General features: G+C 42.7%; 1 pseudogene; it reads left to right on the top strand.

Annotated features, from left to right (window-relative positions):
- Positions 1-2,616: 2,616 nt before the first annotated feature.
- Positions 2,617-19,925, top strand: part of LOC125339648 — a 260,868-nt pseudogene continuing 243,559 nt past the window's right edge.

Below are 19,925 nucleotides of genomic sequence, written 5' to 3' on the forward strand. Positions count from 1 at the left end.
TCTGGGCTTCTAGGCATGCGCCACTGGCGCCCAGCTGAGTTCCCAAGTTTTGGACCTCAGCTCAACCTTGTGTGAGACTTGGTAGTGCTGTGCATTCATCTGTTATCTTTAGTCCTCGTAATCCTCATAGGAAAAGGCCTTGGGAGCCCTATTTTTGACAAATCGGGTACAGTGGAAAATCTAACCTCTGCATCACTGGGCTTGCTGAGGAAACAGAAGTAAGATTTGAACCTGGACACACCAGCACCCAGCACTGCCTCTTTGTCTGATGATGGGTACTCCAGAGGAGGGGTGGAGACACAACAGGGATGGCACAACTTTCTTGGAGTGGGTTAATTTACCATCTCCCATTTTTTCCTTTTCTAAGTCCTCTTTTATACTTGAAGGATTCCTTCCCCTCCTGTTTCTTCAGAGTCAAGAAGTGCAGGAGAATGTCCCATTGTTAAGTAAGGGGACTCATGTGGAGGAGGGGAGAGAGAAGGGCTGACTTTGTTTCCCCAGAGCAGTATTGAGCATGCAGGGTGGAGAGGCAGGCACCCCATGGGTGGGGTCCATGCACTCTGTAGGTCTCTACTGTCCACTGGGCACTCAGGCTGCCTAGCTGGGCGCAGGCCTTGGGACCTATCCAGAGAAGAGGTCCATGTTTCATTCAGGTCAGGGCTCCCTGCCTCTGCTAGGCCCTTGTGGAAGGGGCTCAGGGCAGGGAGAATCACACCACCTTCTGGGCGAGTCACAGGGAGTTCATGGAGAGGGAACATGGAATTAACACTTGGAAAGCAGTTCTCAGCTTTGGGGGTGCTTGTTTGAAGTGCGGTGTCCTAGTCTCCATTCATGGAAGGGCTCATGCAGCAGTTTGGAAGGGAGGCCCAGAATCTGCATTGCCAAAGCATCTCCGTGCAGCTCTGAGGCCAGTTTATGTCAACTTCTGAACGCTGAGCCAGATCCCTCCTTGGATGGTGGGATATGAAGCTTTCCTTAGGAAATTGCCTTTTGCTGGGCACAGGTGGCACATGTGTGTAATCCTAGCTCCTCAGGAGGCTGAGATCTGAGGATCATGGTTTGAAGCCAGCCCCGGCAGGAATGTCTGTGAGATACTTATCTCTAAGTAACCAGCAAAAAGCCATAAGATGAGATGTAGCTCAAATGGTAGAGCACCAGCCTTGAGCGAAATAGCTCAGTATCAGCACAAAAAATAAAAATGTGAATCTTCTCTTTCATCTTTCTTATTTCATCTCATGAACACTAGTTTTCCTACTGTGAGGAAATACAGAGTCAGCAGGTACAATCTTTATGGAACTCTCTTGCTGAAAGGAAGATAAAGAATGTAGAAGTTTTCTGCCTAATTGCACTTAATTATTATGTTGTGAGTGTATGGTTAAATTTGATAAAGATTAACTTATAAAAACGCTTATTAAAAGTTTCCTGTTGTTTGCTATTAATCACCACTATGGAGATTGTAAGGGAATTTGTTCTCTCACACACGAGATGATAAGGTATTGACTGCTTGCTATGTACCTGGCTGGCACGGATCTGGAGGTACACAGAGGTGGGGGTCTGACAGCTGCCTTGTATAGACTTACACTCTGCCTGGGGAAACAGAACAAATAAGCCCTCAACCAAATATGGTCATTTCAGTCTTATGTCATTACCGCATAAGAATTTCATAAAGCACATTTGCAAATGTGTGTGTGTTGATGTGTAAAGGGATACCAAACCAATACATCCTTATGAGACTACCTAGTATAATGGGACTTAACCATGATTAAAATAGAGATTATCGAGAGAATGATGCAAGAGGTGTCATTGATCGAGATGTATTGCAACTATAAAATGACATGCTGAATTGAAAGGACTTTGTACAACTACTTAAAGTGACGCAAAATTTTTATTTATTTATTTAATGCAGATTATGAGCTTTCTTGGTTTGGATTAGGATAAGATGATTTATTTCATAAGTCTCATATGAAGTTGGCATTGATTATGTATTAAGATCTCTAAGTATGCCTAAATTAATTTTTGTGTTTTGCCAGTCATGGTGCTTGAACTCAGGGCCTGAGCATCGTCCCTGACTTCCTTTTCCTCAAGGCTAGCACTCTCCCACTTAAGACACTGTGCACCTCTGGCTTTTTATATTTATATATATAATATTATATATGTAATATATCACTTATATTACATATATTACATATATATATTGCTGAGGAATCGAACCCAGGGCTTCATGTATACGAGGCAAGCACTGTACCACTAGGCCATACTCCCAGCTCCAATAAAATGTTTTAAAGATATATTATTGAGGTTTTGTTTTGTTGTTGTTTTTAAATCCCTGACAACTTTTCCGCGCTGCTCTGTTGCTCTAGTTGTGAACAAAGCACACTAAGAAAGTGTTTTAAAGCACCGAGTTGGGCCCCAGTGGCTCATGCCTATAGTCCTAGCTATTCAGGAGGCTGAGCTCTGTGGATCAAAGATCAAAGCCAGCTTGGACAGGAAAGTCCTTGAGACTTTTTATAAGCCAGAAGTGTAGGTGAGCTCAAGGGCCAGCCTTGATCTCAAAACCTAACAGACAGCTCTCAGGCACTGAGTTGAAGCCCCAGGACTGAAACACACCCCAAAACACTTCCTAGCTGGAAATTCTCAGAGAACTCTGACTGTATGCTTCGTAGTATCAGCATATCTGAAGACAACTCTGTTGTTTGACTGTGAGCAGGTCCGCAGTCTCTGAGAGCATGTGGATCACTGTGAAACAAACTAGTCATCACTAACCTCTACTCCTGTATGCTCAGTGTTGCAGGTGGAGAGCTGTTTGACTTCTTAGCTGAGAAGGAATCACTGACTGAAGAGGAAGCAACTGAATTTCTCAAGCAAATTCTGAATGGTGTTTACTACCTGCATTCCCTGCAGATCGCCCACTTTGATCTTAAGGTACGTTGCTGAGACCATAGAGCTTACTCTGACTGTAACCTTTATTTGCTAAGAAAAACTGAGATATCCTACATAGATACATTTCTGGGCTTTTGGACTTAACATATAAAATGGTTAATATAAAACAGCATGCATATTGATTCTGCTGGAATGCCTAGCCATTCTGTGGGATAGTGGCTTAAGATGAATTATTGCACTCAGGAATTCTGGAGAAAGTTCAGTAGGGTCTGTTAGCTAGTTCTTTAAGCTAGGTGCTCCTCTGAATTAACCTGGAATGCCCAGTAGCTGGCAGTTTCTATCCTCTGGTGGCTATAGACAATACATTCAAAATGACTTGAGTTTTATTTCCCTGTTGATTTCTATGCTGTGGCCTGATCTTGACCTTAGTTACCAAGCAAACTCAACTTTTAGGTTCGTTGACTTGAGACAAGGCTTTATGGGAGATGGAGAGAAGTGTAAGTCACATCCCCACCTACCACAGAGGCAGACCCTCTGCGGGAAGGAAAGACACAGGAGCAACTGGAAGTGACAGTGTTAGAAATTTTGGCACAAGAAACTGAGAAGAAACATGGCAAAGCTCTGGTCAGGTTAATGAATAAACAAGACTGCAAAGGAGGAAGGTTTTTCTCTACACTTCTAGCCAAGCTGTCAAGGACCTATTTGTAACTCCTCAAAACCCATTAATCCATACCCCAAAGTCAGCTTGCTACCTTTCTGCTTCATATCTTTTGTTTCTGATCCTAAGAGCTGGGAAGGCTGAAGAATTAATGCCCAGAGGAGAGTTCTCAGCAATGGGGGATGAGGCGATGATACTGAGTGCTCCCCATACCCCAGTGCTTCCATTGCAATGATCTTGAAGTGTCCTCTTTCTTCCCAACTTTCCCAGCAGGACTTCACTCCTGCCAGCCTCACCTTGATACAACATAGCACACAGATTTATTCCTTCCTTCCTTCCTTCCTTCCTTCCTTCCTTCCTTCCTTCCTTCCTTCCCTTCCTCCTTTCCTCCCTCTTCCCCTCTTTCCTTGTCTCCCTCTTTCCTTCTCTCCCTCCCCCTCCTTCTCTCTCTTCCCCCTCTTTCCTCTTCTCTCTCTCCTCTCTTTCTATCTCTCCCTTCCCTCTTTCTCTCTTTCTTTCTGTCCATACTAGGGCTTGAACTCAGGGCCTGGGCACTTCCTTAGCTTTATTATTCAAGATTAGTACTCTAGCTACTTGAGCCACAGCTCCATTTTCAGTTTTCTGTAGATTAAGTAAAGACAGGAGTCTTGTGGATTTTCCTGGGTAGGGTGGCTTTAAACCTTGATCCTCAGCTTTCAGCCTCTTGAGTATCTGGGATTACTGCTGTGAGCCACCAGTGTAGGGCCTAATTTTTTCTCTCACACCTGATTCTGTGAGAGTCTCAACAAAAACATTTTCTTCCCTAGTATTCTCTTCAACTACCTTTTCTTTCCCTAATTTTTAGGAATAAGATTTGTATTCCTGTGCCAGCATCATTATATATTATAGGTTTTTTTCTCACTCTCTTTTTTTTTAAGCCTGAGAACATAATGCTTTTGGATAGAAATGTCCCTAAACCTCGAATCAAGATCATTGACTTTGGTTTGGCCCATAAAATTGACTTTGGGAATGAATTCAAAAACATATTTGGGACACCAGAGTTTGTTGGTAAGTTTCTTTGTTCTTTTCTGTGATCATTTATGTCTCATAAATATAACACTGACAGAATTCCCCCCATATAAGATTATTTCCATGGTTCACATTTTTTATTGTTACATGAAAGTAAACCTCTTGGTTGGTTTGCTCCCTTCACAAACTAAATGATTGTTTATTTCTTCTTAGCGCCTGAGATAGTCAACTATGAACCACTTGGTCTTGAGGCAGATATGTGGTAAGGAGTATGTCTTGATTGTTGCTATCTTCCCAATTTATTTTACTATTTTTCTGATATTTTTAATTTTTTTTCTTTCTGTGTCTAGGAGTATTGGAGTAATAACCTATATTCTGTAAGTACCCAATTCCACAAACTTGTACATTCATTTCTTTGAGGCCATGTGTTTAATGTGTTCTGCTGATCACTTCATTGTGGACATGCTCAATGAAATGTATTCATTTCACACCCCAAAACAGGTTTAGTTTATAATAATTAAGCATTTTCTCCTAATGAAAAATGAATCATTCCAAATGATTGCATAATTGCTCTAAGAAAGTATGTCTGTTTATCACTGTGAGAAAGTAGGAAGAGATTTCATTTTATATTATTAGATGTTGTTTCAGATTAACATTTTAGTTTTAAATATTTAATGTATTGATTTGTTTGCTTATTTTGTGCCAGAACTAGAACTTGAACTCAGGTCCTGATTGGTGTCCTTTAACTTTTTTGCTCAAGGCTGGCACTCACAAGGGTTGACCCATACCTCTGCTTTGAGCCTGATGGGCTTTCTTGCCCTTTAAACTTCTCTCCTCACATCTGTCTCTGGAGCAGCTAGAATTATAGGCATGAGTCACTAGCACCAGGCCAGATTAACTTTTTACATGAATCCTTTACATTAAGTTGGCATTTGGGGCCCTGACAGTTAAATACCTGGTGAGATGTAACTGAATTTTAATGTGACTGTTCAGATGCCATATCCTGATCTTTTCTAGGCTGTCTTTACCAGATTTTTTAGGGGCAAAGGTGTAGCAAGAGGGGAAATCACTAATGTTCTGTACTCTCACTTTTCTCAGCCTAAGTGGAGCCTCCCCCTTTCTTGGAGACATGAAGCAAGAAACATTAGCAAATGTATCTGCTGTCAACTATGAATTTGAGGAAGAGTACTTCAGTAATACCAGTGGTCTAGCCAAAGATTTCATCAGAAGACTGCTGGTCAAAGATCCAAAGTGAGTGTCCACTGTTCTACCCTGCTCAGCTGTAGCCGTAGGTGGCCAGGCACCAGTCCTGTGGTTCACAAGGCCGCCTTGTCTGTTTTGGCTGGGAAGCATGTCATAGGAATGGAGAGCTTCAGAAATCGTACTCAGGGCCTGTTAAATCTGCACACATAATGAGATAATCAAAATGAGTCTCTTGCTTTTGGCTTTTACTCTTCAAGTAGCCTTTAACTGTGTCTTTCAGAGTGACAATTTAGTGATTGCTGTTATGATAATGGCAGTTTTTTTTTTCTTCCTCTCCCCCTTCCTCCAAAGGAAGAGTATGACAATTCATGATAGTTTGCAGCATCCCTGGATCAAGGTACGTTGCGAGCGATGGAGCTTTTTAAATTATTTTCTAAATGATTGGTTAGAGATGTTACAGAAGTCACTTTTGCTGTGGTACTGTTGCCATAGGGCATGCGTGGAATATTGGCTGCACAATTAGTGTCAATATTAAGACATATTGACTACATTAGAATGTATCCTAATAATTGCATTCATAGAGAGAAATGAGCCCTTAGAGCAAGACTCGAGAAGGACAAGTCCAATCAGCAGCTATGTTTTGATGTATTTGTTTGGCAATAATCCAAATAGTATTTTTTATTTTAATTAATTTCTAGGGTTTAAATATCATATTTAATCTGGGCTACCAGCTTCTCATGAATAATATGCTCTATGGAAGATAGTGCTTCTGCTTGGTGCGGAGGCACATAGCTGTCCCCACCCCTGCTGACATTTGGGTTAAAAAATGGAGTTATTTTAGTCTAAAATGGGAAGGACTAAGGCTGGGGACATGTGTGTTTTCTTTCAGTGTAACAAAACACTAAGATAATAAGCTTTTGTTTGTTTTGTTTTGGTTGGTCATGGGGCTTGAATTCAGGGCCCGGGCGCTGTCCTTGAGCTCTTTTGCTCAAGGCTAATGCTCTACCACTTTGAGCCACAGGTCTACTTCCAGTTTTCTGTTGGTTGCTTGGACATAAAAGTCTCATAGACTTTCCTGCCAAGGCTGGCTTTGAACCACAATCCTCAGATCTCAGCCTTCTGAGTAGGTAGGATTTACAGGTGTGGGACACTTGGTGATGATAAGCTTTTAAGAGTGATTCTTTCAGCTCACATTTTCAGACATTTCAGTTTACGGTTAGCTCCTTCATTGTTTTGCAGCATGTGGCAAAGCAAGACCTCATGGCAGGGAGAGTAAATTGGAGCTAAGATGCTTACATCGTGACAGTAATGGACCAGAAAGAGAGAGAAAAGCCAAGCGCCAGTGGTTCACACCTGTAATCCTAGCTACTCAAGAGACTGAGATCTGAGGATCACAATTCAAAGCCAGTCTAGGCAGGAAATTCCTTGAGATACTTAAGGCCAGATACCCAGAAAAATGCCAGAAGTAGAGGTGTGGCTCAAGTAACAGAGCACTAGCTTCAAGTGAAAGATCTTAGGGACAGCACCCTAATTCAAGCCCTAATATCAGCACTTAAGGGTGGGGGGAGAAACCAAAGTCTTATCATCCCTTTCAAAGGAATTCATTCCCCCAGTGACCTAAATTCTTTCTGCTAAGCTCCACCTCTTCAAGGTTGGTCGAGCTCCCAGAACAACCAAATACTCGCCACCCAGCCTTTAGAACGAGTCTTTGAGGAACACTAAAGATTGAAACTATAACATGGAATGTGATAGGTACAAATCAAAATCATGGAGCCCATAAATGGGCCTCATAGAAGTAGGTTTGGGGCAAGGAAAGGTCTCTTTACTTTGGTGAGTTCCCAACAGTTGCCTGAGCTCCTCTCAAGGCTAGTATATCTTTCACACAAGATGCAGCAACAGGAATTAGAATACTACTGGAAAGCCAGTATTTACACATCCCTGAGAACCTTCCCAGCTCCAAACTACTTAATGATATCCAAGTGAGTCTTCCATTCCCAAACTATCAGTGTGGAAAGCTATAATTTAATTTGGCTGCCAGCTCAACTTCTTCCCCAAGAAGATTCAGTGTTTATGCATGATATCACACCCCTAGTTGTTAAAGTCAGCCTGCTGAGGCTAGGTTTCTAGATCTTGCGTGTTTTCCCAGCTTGGTATGCTATTTTAGGAAGGTTAACTGTGTAAGCCTATGGGAGTAATGAGAGAATTGGGAAAGTTGTCAGATAACCCATTTCTATAAGGAGAGAACTCTCATTTTTTTCCCCTTGAACTTCCATTTCAGCCTAAAGATACACAACAAGCACTTAGTAGAAAAGCATCAGCAGTCAACATGGAGAAATTCAAGAAGTTTGCAGCCCGGAAAAAATGGAAAGTAAGATTGGGAAAAAAGGAATCCGTCTCTTTCTTTGGCAAAAAATCTGTCTGAACACGGCTCATCTCTTCTGATATTGACAATTCAAAAAGTGTGCTTCTAAGTTTCAGAAATTCACCTCGTAATCTTGTGCACTGTGATTTTATTTTTGAAGAGAAACCAAAATTATATTTTATTCCTCTTTATTCATTCTATCCAATGTACATTTGCATTTTCTTTCATTAAAAGTATTCCCTACTACTGCATGTGTTGATAGCTATGGTAGTTATATGAGTATATGTGTTGATTACAACTTAGAATTGAGCCGGTACCAGTCATTTACACTTGTAATCCCAGCAATTCAAGAGCAATTGAGAATCACAGTTTGAAGCCAACCTGGATAGTAAAGTCCATGAGGTTCCTATCTCCAAATAACCACCAAAAAATCTGTAGCTCTATTGGTAGAGTAAGTACTAGCCTTTAACAGAATATCTCAGGGATAGTACCCAGGCACTGAGTTCAAGCCCCAAGACTGGCACCAAAAAAAAAAAAAAAAAACCAGAAAGAAAAGAAAAATTGAACCAGTTGCTGGTGGCATACACCTGTAATCCTAACTACTCAGTAGGCTGATATCTAAGGATTATGATGCACAGCCAGCCCAGGCAGGAAAGTCTGTGAGACTTTTCTATGCAATTTACTACCAAAAAGCCAGAAGTGGAATTGTAGCTCAAATGGTAGAGCTTTAGCCTAGCCCAGGGCCCTGAGTTCCAGCCCCAGCACTGGCACACACACATACACAAAAATTCTCAAGGCAGTTTTTTAAATCAATCCAACAAAATGATAGTGAAATCTTTTTCTGAATATAATAGGCCACGTTTTAAATAATTTACTTGGGGCAAACAAGATGGTAATATATTTATACCTGCGCATGTGTAAGTGGTTCTGTAAATCTAGCCTATGTGAGTAGTTGGTGTGGAAGTGGAATCTAGCAGGAAGAATTTACAATGTGGTCTGTCCTACTTCCCTTGTGGGTACTTCTACACAGGCTATCTGGGACACTGATTCAGATATTCTTAAAGCCATCAAAATTCAGGTGAGCTTGGGCTTCTCAAACCTGAAGACAGTGAATACTTGCCACGTCTTCTTCCCACTTGGCCAACAGCGAACATAAAAATCACACATGAAATTGTGAGTATTAGACTCTCAAAGAAACACTCAAAGCAAGGCTTAAGATGTGAGGAGACCCACCATAAGCTCTGTCTATCTTTCTCTTTTACTCCATTACTATGATTTCTGCCTTTTTAAGAGTAAATACAGAAGCTGGACATTGGTGCTTGCACCTGTAATCCTAGCTATTGAGGAGGATGAGACCTAGGATTGTGTCATGAAGCCAAACTAGGCAAGAAGGCCCATGGGACTTTAATCTCCAATGGGAAAAAAAAAAAGCCTGAGCTGGGTGCTAGTTGCACACACCTGTAATCCTAGCTACTCAGGAGGCTGAGGTCTGAGAATTGAGGTTCAAAGCTAGCTTGGATAGGAAAGTCTGTGAGACTCTTATCTAAACTTTCCAAAAAGCTGGAAGTGGAGCTTTGTCTTAGATGGTAGAATGCGACCTCCGAGCAAAAGAAGCTCAAGGATGGCACCCAGGACCTGAGTTCAAGGACCAGCATCCCCCCAAAAGAACAAAAAAGCCTGAAGTAAATGTGTGGCTCAAGTGGTAGAATTCCAGCATTGAGTAGAAGAACCATTGAGAGTGTGACGCCTTGAGTTCTAGCCCTAGTACCACACAAGAAAAAAAATACGGAGATACCTGCAGCAGTCCCTGACTGCTTTCCTAACAGCTGTAGGCGTTTGTATGATCATCTTTTCTCCCTTTACTCCTTACCTGGATCAGAGGGCTTTCCCCTAACATGCTGGATTTCCCCTGAGGAAACCTATTCAGGGCTTGTCACAGTGTTATCAAATCCCTCAAAGGCTAGAGAACAGTGTATGGAGGCAGAAGAGTCCACAGCTTCATTGACTTGTAAGACTTTTGCAATTATTCTTTGATCAAATTCAGTCCAGCCTGGTGCGAGTTCACAGGCCTGTGATAGCATGCTGTGCTCAGGAACATGTCAAAAGCTGTGTTGTTACTACTACTAAGGTGACTATTTTTACATCCTCCCACCTGACTTTTTCTGTCTTTTCTGTTTCTTTATTGAAGCAATCCGTTCGCTTGATATCCCTGTGCCAAAGATTATCCAGGTCGTTCCTGTCCCGAAGTAACATGAGCGTGGCCCGCAGCGATGATACTCTGGTAAGCAGACCTGTTTGCTCCAGCCAGACTTACTTTGTACTGTGGACTGACCAAGTGTAAGTTGTCTTATTTGTTCAACCATCCAGAAAAACCTCAAGCCCTGGAAATGTCAGGTCTGTGCTGACTCCTTTCTAGCTTCTTCCCTTTCTTGTTGTCCTTGATTTGGTTGGCAGTTTATCTACCACCACCTTCTTACCTGTCTTGACTACCTGGACACACACACTACACAAACACCACACTGTTCTATGTCACATACAACATACAAAAACACAAACCACACACATATTCACACTATACCACTCACACACAGCACCTACACACACCACATATGCATTACATACATACCACATATATACATAGCTTGCGTATACCAGACACACATACCATACACAACCCACATACTACAGAACACAAACACACCATACACACCCTACATATCACACATTACACATCATATACACTGCAATGCATGCCATATACATGCCACATACCAAACATATACACCACAATTTATAAACATGCCCTAGATACACCCTCTCCCCTTCCCCACATACACACATTCATCTTCTTTCTTTCTCTGTCCCTCTTTTCTCCCTCTGGAAAACAGACATGCTGGCTAGGAGAAGAGGAAAGAGTGCCTTCCAATTTGCATAAACTTAAATGAGTACTCTCAAGTGGCACTGACATGGGTCTTTGAGGATCATAATGGTACAAAGTACCATGTGGTCCCCATCCCCTTCCCCCCACCAGCATGAAGGAAAATGCCCAGCTGCTGAGTGCCAAGCCTCATGGTAGAGCGGAGGCCAGACCCACTTGGTTTACTGACATGGTCCTGACTGCCCAGTGCCTGGACAACAGCACCACTATTTCTCTCAACCCAAATGGAAACCTAATCCCTGATGAGCTCCTCAGATATGAGTAGACATAGCTAAATTTGATGAGGCTTTCCCCTGACAGACAACAGTGTTTTGTTTACTTGGGAGGCACAGAGGCCCCCAGAAAAGGCAGGCATGGAGGTTCTGTGGGAACCACCCTGCACTGTAACTGAATCGCCAGTGTTTCCTGGGTGGTATCAGGGCCTGCAAGGGCACGAGTCAGCACACACCTGCTCTTGTTTTTCCTCTCAAGCTAGTAACTGCTCCATGAAGTCTCCAGTACTAGGTTTGTGGAGTAAAAAAGGTTAGAAAGATGAAAAATAAAAATTTCATAGAGAAGTAAGCTAGGAGGAGAAGTGGAAGGCTTCCTTGGTAATGTATAAAGCGTATTTTGCATTGGAACCAGGAGAAAGATGACAGCTATGAATGAATCTAAGCAGTATAATGAGAGTAAAGATGGTAAACTATACCCATACTGAGTGATCAGTTTGGAGAAATGCATGTCACTGAGAAGTTTAGGTTAGGAGAGACAGGTAGGTGCAGGATCCCCTCCCAGAGGCTGACTCCTTCCCAGCCCTGCACTGCTAACCCCAGGGCGGGCTCCAACACTGAATTTCACCCTCCGTGTTTGCTCTGTGATTCCTGACTTCCACCTCCATGCAAATAAACGACTCCTACTTATGGACTGGGGTTGTGATAGAAGCAGAACCTGTGGCATTCCTAAATGTGCATCTTGCACACAAATGATCAGAGCTCTCATGGAGTTAGTTTGAATTCAGGAGAAAGAATTCCAACAAAGTTTTTTCCACTGTAATAAGTAGATGCTCAGGTTCTGGGAATACCTTTTCCTAGTTGAAAATACTAATAGCCATCACTATGATTAGACCAGAAATGAATTTGTTTGGGAATTTTTTTCTAGTTTATTCCTTAGTGGGTTTTTGGGGAGCAGGGCAGTCAATACTGGGGTTTGAACTCCCTGGGCTTGCTCAGCTGGCATTCTATCCCGGAACCCATATCTCTAGTCCTGCACCACTATTCAGCTTTATCTTTTTCTTCACATGCTTTCTGGAACTATATATATTAACAAATTGCTAAGATAAACACAAAAAAAGGTTACTGCTCATTATTCTGCTCATTATTATTGTTCAAAATCTGAATCCTGAAAGCTGTTTGCTCTCTAGGTTACAGTGCAGGTGACATAGACTCAGGTAAACAAGAGGTGGTGGGGGTTTGCCACATGGAAAGGGCAGAAGGTTACCTTCTAGTTCCCTTCATGACCACCCAGATGGGGAATCCCCTGTCTCACTTCCTCCAGGTTTTGCCTTTAGCAAGTGTGCACTCGTTTCTCTTATGCCGGTAAGAGGCTCTTGGCCAGCAAGCTCATGCTTTGTTTGTGTTTCTCCATGTCTGGCTCAGGATGAATAAGACTCCTTTGTCATGAAAGCCATCATCCATGCCATCAACGATGACAATGTTCCAGGCCTGCAGCACCTTCTGGGCTCGTTGTCCAACTATGACGTTAACCAACCCAACAAGGTAGGGTCTTCTTCTCCCTGGGCTGACATGTGGGTGCATCATCACAGTGACTGTGAACCTCCAACTCCCCATTTTGATGATCACCAGAATGCTATTCCAGCTTCCCTTCCATTTGGAACTTCCATACTATGGTTCCAAACCCTTTTCTTTTCATTTTGACTTGAGTTACAAATAAAGATTTCTTACATCTAAAGCTTTCCTTTATTCCCCAACTGTACGGCTACCCCTGACTCTTTTATGTATGTATGTGTGTGCCAATACTGGGACCTGAACTCAGGGCTTGGAAGCTGCCTCTTAACTTTTCTGTGCGGGGCTGCCCATCTACCAGTTGAGCCACAGTTCTGCTTTGTGCTAGGCCTGGCTATGACCTTTGACCTCCAGATCTCAGCCTCCTGAATACAGTTGTGTGCCACTGGGCCCAGCTGCCCCTGACATTTGGACCCATCCTCAAAATGACAATGCCACTTTTTATTGTGAACCCAAAGAGGAAGGGGGCTGCTTAATCTCCTGTCAGACAGTCACAACTCTGTCTGTGGCGACCCAGGAGATTTGTGGGAACAGTGGTGATAGTTTGGGCTATTCTTTTCGTACTAAACCTGAGGGGGGAAAATCATACTTTTTTCTTATCTTTTCCAGCATGGGACTCCTCCGTTACTCATCGCTGCTGGCTGTGGAAATATTCAGATACCTCAGCTACTCATTAAGAGAGGCTCGAGGATTGATGTCCAGGATAAGGTCATAGTTCTAATTTATTGAAAAAGAAATTCCTTTTTTATGTGTTCCTAAATGTCTCCTGATCACAAAGATAATGGGGGGGGGGAGGAAGAATGCCCTAATTCAGTTCTGTTTCCAATAAAGGAAAGTATATCGCTTTGACAGTTGTGCAGTATGGCACTTACGGGAAAGACTCTCATTTCTCTTGCCGTGGGCCCTGCAGCTTCCTATCAGCATCTCTTTGTACCTCCTTCTGACTGTTCTCTTTTCTGATTAAGTTTCCTTGACAAGTTTTGATGTACATTTGGAACGACTTTCATTGTCTGATTAATGTAGTAGAAACGCAGTTGCCTGTATGCTTATTATACAACACATTAGGCTGGCATATTTGGAGGTATAGAACACTGTAGAAGTATAAACACCACCATTAACAAGCATCTTTTTCTCAGCTGCCAGAGGGTTTTGTTGTTATTGTTGTTGTATTACTGGCATTTGAACTCAGGGCCTTATACTTGCTAGACAAGCACTCTATCACTTGAGCTATGCCCCCAGCCTATGCCGAAGACAGTCACCCAAGCTGTACATGGGTCCTATTTATTCAACCAGTTATAGATGGAAAATATTAAGGAAGAAAGCTTGAGAAAGTTTTCCTTGTTCTACTGTAAAGCATACAGTAATTTTTCCAGCCTGTTGAGTATTCTGAGTAATCTCAACTTGATTTCAAGTATATGTGAGACTGTATACTGGTTATATGCAAATACTACAGCATTGAAGGTACATGAGCATACATGAAAAATGGAACCGATGGACTTGAGGGGATGGATGGGGTTGGGAGAGATGGTGGAGAGCAATGGAAGGGACAGCATTGTACTCAAACTGACATGTTAAACTGAAACCTCTTTGTCCAATGACTTAAAGATTAAAACAAAGAAAGGAAACAAAAAAGAATAGAGTAGAGGGGTGGACTTTAGCACTTACGGATGTTAGAAATAATTTCCTGCAGGTACTGAAAACTGACTCTCCAAGGAATTTTAATGACAGTTTTACGTTATTAAAGTAAATTAAAATAGAGCCTGTAATCCTAGCTACTCAGGAGGCTGAGCTCTGAGGATCACATTTCAAGGGCCAGCCCAGGTAGGAAAGTGCATGACACTCTTATTTACCATTCACCACCAGAAAACCAGAAGTGGAATTGTGGCTCAAAATGGTAGTGCATTAGTCCTGAGCCGAAAAACTCAGGGATAGTGCCAAGGTCATGAGTTCAAGCCCCATGGTTGACAAAAATCAATCAATTAATCAATCAATCATGGTAGTAGGGCAAAGCGTGGTGCTGAGCTTCCCCTGTTGCAACACCCTTGACAACCATGGTGCAATTGTCAGAACCAGCACCTCCTCTGGCTTGTGGCCTCTGAGGAATGGAAATGTAGCAATTGTGAGCGACATGCACATTCACATCTGGGGCTCTCTAGACATGTGACTCTATGTTGGCTTCCTGCAGGGTGGATCCAATGCCATCAACTGGGCCTCTCGTCATGGCCACGTGGATACTCTGAAATTTCTCAATGAGAACAAATGCCCTCTGGATGTGAAAGACAAGGTAAGGCCTCTCCTCTTTAGAGGAAATAGTAAAGGGATACATTTGAGTTTTGGTCTACCAGAACTAAAGAATAAGGACGACCTTAAGAATTCAAGATAAAACCCTCCAGCAGAGAATTTAAGGTAGAAGTTCCTTTGTGCCTGTGGCTTGGTCTAATATTAAATTCTGCCTTCAGTTGAAATCTGCAGGATTGTTATGTAAAATGCAAGTAGTGAGTTATCTGCCATAACACAAGCACTCCAAGTACTTGGAGTTCTATTGGGAAGGGAAACAGAGACATAAATTCTGAGTTTCAGACTTCCTATGCTATGAAGCATCTACCATTCTCATCCTCTTTTCAGGGGCTGATCATTTGGGTTTACAAATTACTGGCAGTAGTAGATTAATGAGATGATCCATAAAATAAGGATTTGGGGTACATAGGAAGGTTACAGGCTTATCAAGTGTCATTAGTATGTGTTTGTTTTATTTAGTCTATGCCAGAATCTCATAAAGAAACAGGCATTTATGGAACCAGACTCGAGCCAGGCTTCCTACCTGTTCGTTCATTAGTCATTCAACTGTAGATTACTTCTCAGCTTCCACAGCCCATTTCTGATGTTTAGTCAAGGAGGCCATACGTGATTGCATAGCTCGTTCACTAAACCATTCATACTGAACCATAGTTTCTATCACTGTAACAAAATAACTGAGGATATAATTAAAAAAGAGGAAAGGTTTATTTTGGCTCATTGTTCTAGAAGTTTTAGTTCACGGTCAGTGGCTGTGTTGCTTTTGGAATGCCATGGGTTGGAGTGTATGGTGGAATTGAGCTGTTTACTTCATGGTATCTGGGAGGCAAGGAGGAGGCAAAGCAGTGGCCAGGGTTCTACTATCCCTTCAAAGGGCATGCCCCAGGGACTAACTTTACGGCCAGAGACATGCACTTGCCCCCATCCTTCACAGGCCACACACCTCCAAGTTAGGACAACACCAAAGGCAGGGAACCAAGCACTCAACACATGGGCCTTTAGGAGACATTTAAGATTGTTACCCGTTCACACATTTGTCACTGCAGTTTTCTGGCATTTGGTCATCAAATAGCTTGACTACTTTAAGTTAGTTTATTTTGACATTTTTTTCTGGAGAAGATTGAAGTATCTTAAAGGAGTTAAACTTATTGTTCATTAACAGAAATTGATTGTGTGAGCAAGTTCTTTAAAAATCTCTAAGAACGTGGGAAACAGATCCCTAAACCTCCACAGACACAAGAAGCGTGTTAATAAATCAAACTGTACATTTAAGTTCCTGCCATTTGGTGAACCTAATAGTAAAAACAGAATTTATTTGGTGTATCTTTAGAAAGAAAGAGAGAGAGAGAGGACAGAAAGAAGGGAGGGAGGAAGGGAGGGAGGGAGGGAGCCAGATAATACCAGTGACTCATACGTATAATCCTGAACACTCAGAAGACTGAGAATGTGGGTAATTGCAGTTCAAGGTTCAAGGCCAACCAGGGCAGAGAAGTTCTCAAAACACTTGTTCTCAACCCCTACTTGGACTTCATAGTGCATGCCTATTATTTGAAGCTATGAGAGGCTAAGATTAGAAGAATGGTAGTACCAAGACAGCCAGGGTAGAAAAGTCCAAGAGACCCTATCTCTGTGGAGGGAAGATGGATACACTGATAGGTACTTGTGGATGGAAAGCCTATAGTAGGCTATGGTAGAGTTGAGCTCAAAAGTAACAACTGAGAGACAAAAATCAAGGCTGCTTGTGTTACCTGAAGGAGAAGGCAAAATGCCCTGCCAACAGAAGGATGTGAACCAGCCATGCTAGATGGAGAGTAGCCCTGTGCTGTGTCGTCCACATCCACTCTGAATGCTCTGCTTCTTTTGCAGTCTGGAGAGACAGCCCTCCACGTGGCAGCTCGTTACGGCCACTCCGATGTGGTCCAGCTTCTGTGCAGCTTCAGCTCTAATCCTAATATCCAGGACAAGGTAGGTCATGGCTGCTGCTGCTGGGTTCATGTCTTCTGTGCTCTTCATCCACACACAGGCAGCAGGAGGCACCCTAGAGTCTTTTGCAATTAGGTTCTTTTTAAAAAAAAAATAACGTGGAGATTAAGATACATTTGTTTAACTTATTTTGACTGTTCATTATGTACTAAACAAAAATGCTTGTTGAAATGAATGGACTAGTAAATTCCAGCATTGTGCTATTGATTAAGCAACAAAATAGAAGCACGAGGCAAGATAGATCAACAACCTTGCCATCCACTGTTAGGACAGGTTCTCACACCCAATGCTGTGTGACAGGGAGCAGGTTTTGCTACTAGGTTCTCTTCTAACCACTTCCTTCTTTCACTTAATCCTCTGTATATCCCTTTGAGGTGTGTTACTGCCATGATCACTTTTACAAAGCAATGAAGAAACTAAGCGACAGAAACTCTTCCAAGGGAACTCTTCCAAGTTCTCTTAAGTGAATACCCAATTGTAGCCACTATGCTGACTCACCTGTCAGAGACAGAATTGGGTCTCTTGATGCAGATGGGGAGCATCCAGGCCTCCGGGTCCTTGAGGACCTCCAGTCTGGCAGTTTCCTTGACTGAGTAGAGCACAGTTATCCTGATTGCTCAGTGTCCTGACTCATCTTTATCTTCCTTCTGTGGCAGAAATCTTTTGGAGGTTGAACATTGCTAGAAGAATTCTTGCTCAGAGAAATGTTCTCCTCCTATTAATAGTTTCAGATAAAGTAAATGAAGGCAGTTTGGCGAGCAAGATGCTCTAAATCTACCCACAAGGAGGATCTATTGTTTAGAAAAGCTGAGCTCCATGGTTCCCTGGAGTCCTGGAAGTCGTTTGTCAGTAATGTGCTGAGAAAGTCAAATTCATGCAACGCTAAGTATTAAGGAAAGCAAAGAAGGAAAATTGTTGGGCCTGTTCTTAATCACGGTGGCTCACTCTGGTGTTAATATTTCAGATGAATATTTCCCCACTTAGTGGTGATCTCTTTCTCCACACACCCTTGACCCGACCTTGCTGCTGGATCTGAGTGGGGCTGACCCTGCCTTGTACTTTTCCCCATGGATGCCCTCTCTTTTTCTCTGCACTTGTGTCTGGTTAGGAGGAAGAAACCCCTCTGCACTGTGCTGCGTGGCATGGCTACTACTCGGTGGCCAAATCCCTTTGCGAAGCAGGCTGTAATGTGAACGTCAAGAACCGAGAAGGAGAGACACCACTGCTGACAGCCTCAGCCAGGGGCTACCATGACATCGTGGACTGTCTGGCTGAACACGGAGCTGACCTCAATGCCTCTGACAAGGTGACTGGTGGGCTACACATAGTAAGACGTGATCTGGGGATCTGGGAATTTGTATCTTGGAGGTAACCAAACATTATTCTTTACTTTTTTGGTCAGGGGCAGTACTCCACTGCTTCATGTTTACCAAGTAGGCACGGTACTTCATGAGCCACACCTTCAGCTCATTTTGCTTTATTTTTGAGATAGGGCTTCTCTTTTGGCCTGAGCCAGCCAGCATCTTGATCCTCCTACTTATGCTTCCTGCTGTAGCTAGAAAGGCAGGCATATAGATAGCTCTGTTGGTTGATTGAGGTTTCATAACCTTTTGCCTAGGCTGGCCTCCAACCACGATCCTCCCAATCTCTGCCTCCTAAGTAGCTAGGGTTTGTAGGTGTGAGCTACCAGCTCTAGGCTAACAAGCTCTGGAATGCAACAAATTGCTATTATCTCTGTTCCAAAGAGTCTGTGAACATTCCTAGTTTTGTTTAGGCATGTATATTCATGGCATATACACCCAAACTGAGGAATTGGTCAAGATATTTTGTTCCCTTTGTGGCTTTAGGGGAGGTGCCATAATGACAGAATCTGACATTCCTCAGTGCAGATTTAAACTGGCAGTACAGTGTTTATTTCCAGATTCACGAAGAAATAGGTGGTTATGCTAGACAAACTCCTGTTTGTCTGTCATTTGCAGAACAGTTGTTTTGGCCAGGAAAATTCAGCAAAATGTTTTCATGATGAACTTGTACTTAAAATGAGGCTGTGTCTATTATGTCACCGTAGCTAATTAGATTGGGGAATCTGTAGTTACGTGAGTAACGTGGTTTTTGAAGTCTTGTCTCAATTGGGGGGAAGGGTTCTGTGTGTGTATGTGCACCCATGTGCCAGGACTGAAGCTTGAACTCAGGGTATGGACACTCCCTGCTTTTTTACTCAGGCTACTAGTCTACCACTTAAGCCACAGCTACTTTTCTGGCTTTTGGGATGGTTAATTAGAGATAAGAGACCCCTGGACTTTTATTCCTGGGCTGACTTTGAACTGTGATCCTCAGATTTTTGCTTCCTGAGTAACTAAGATTATACATGTGTGCCACTGGCACCTGGCCGTCCCAATTGTCTGGAGACATTTTATTTGTCACAGCTTAGGAGGTATCCAGTAGGTTAAGGTCAGTGTTGCTGCTAGGATCCTACCACTCATGAGAGCCCCACCACAGGCAGTGACCCCACCGCTTGTGGCCTCAGTTCTGAATGGAGAGACTTGCACAGATAAGAGACAGAAATGCTTCAGAATTTCCCTGTCTCTCCATCCTCTGTAATTAGTAGAAGGTTTTGCCAGGTTCCTTGTGTGGCACAGAGAGGAAAAGCAGGTTGTATCTTCTACATGCAAATTATTCTTTGTCATTTTATCACTTTCTCTTGTTTCAAAAATAAAATAATAGGGCCTTGTGCTTAGTATTTCAGAACAGATATCTTTAAAAGTGGTTTTTAGGCCAGAGCATGGTGCAGCACAGCTGCAATCCCAGCTATTTGGA

The sequence above is a fragment of the Perognathus longimembris genome, chromosome 1 (genome assembly GCF_023159225.1).
Source record: "Perognathus longimembris pacificus isolate PPM17 chromosome 1, ASM2315922v1, whole genome shotgun sequence".
Classification (NCBI taxonomy): Eukaryota; Metazoa; Chordata; class Mammalia; order Rodentia; family Heteromyidae; genus Perognathus; species Perognathus longimembris.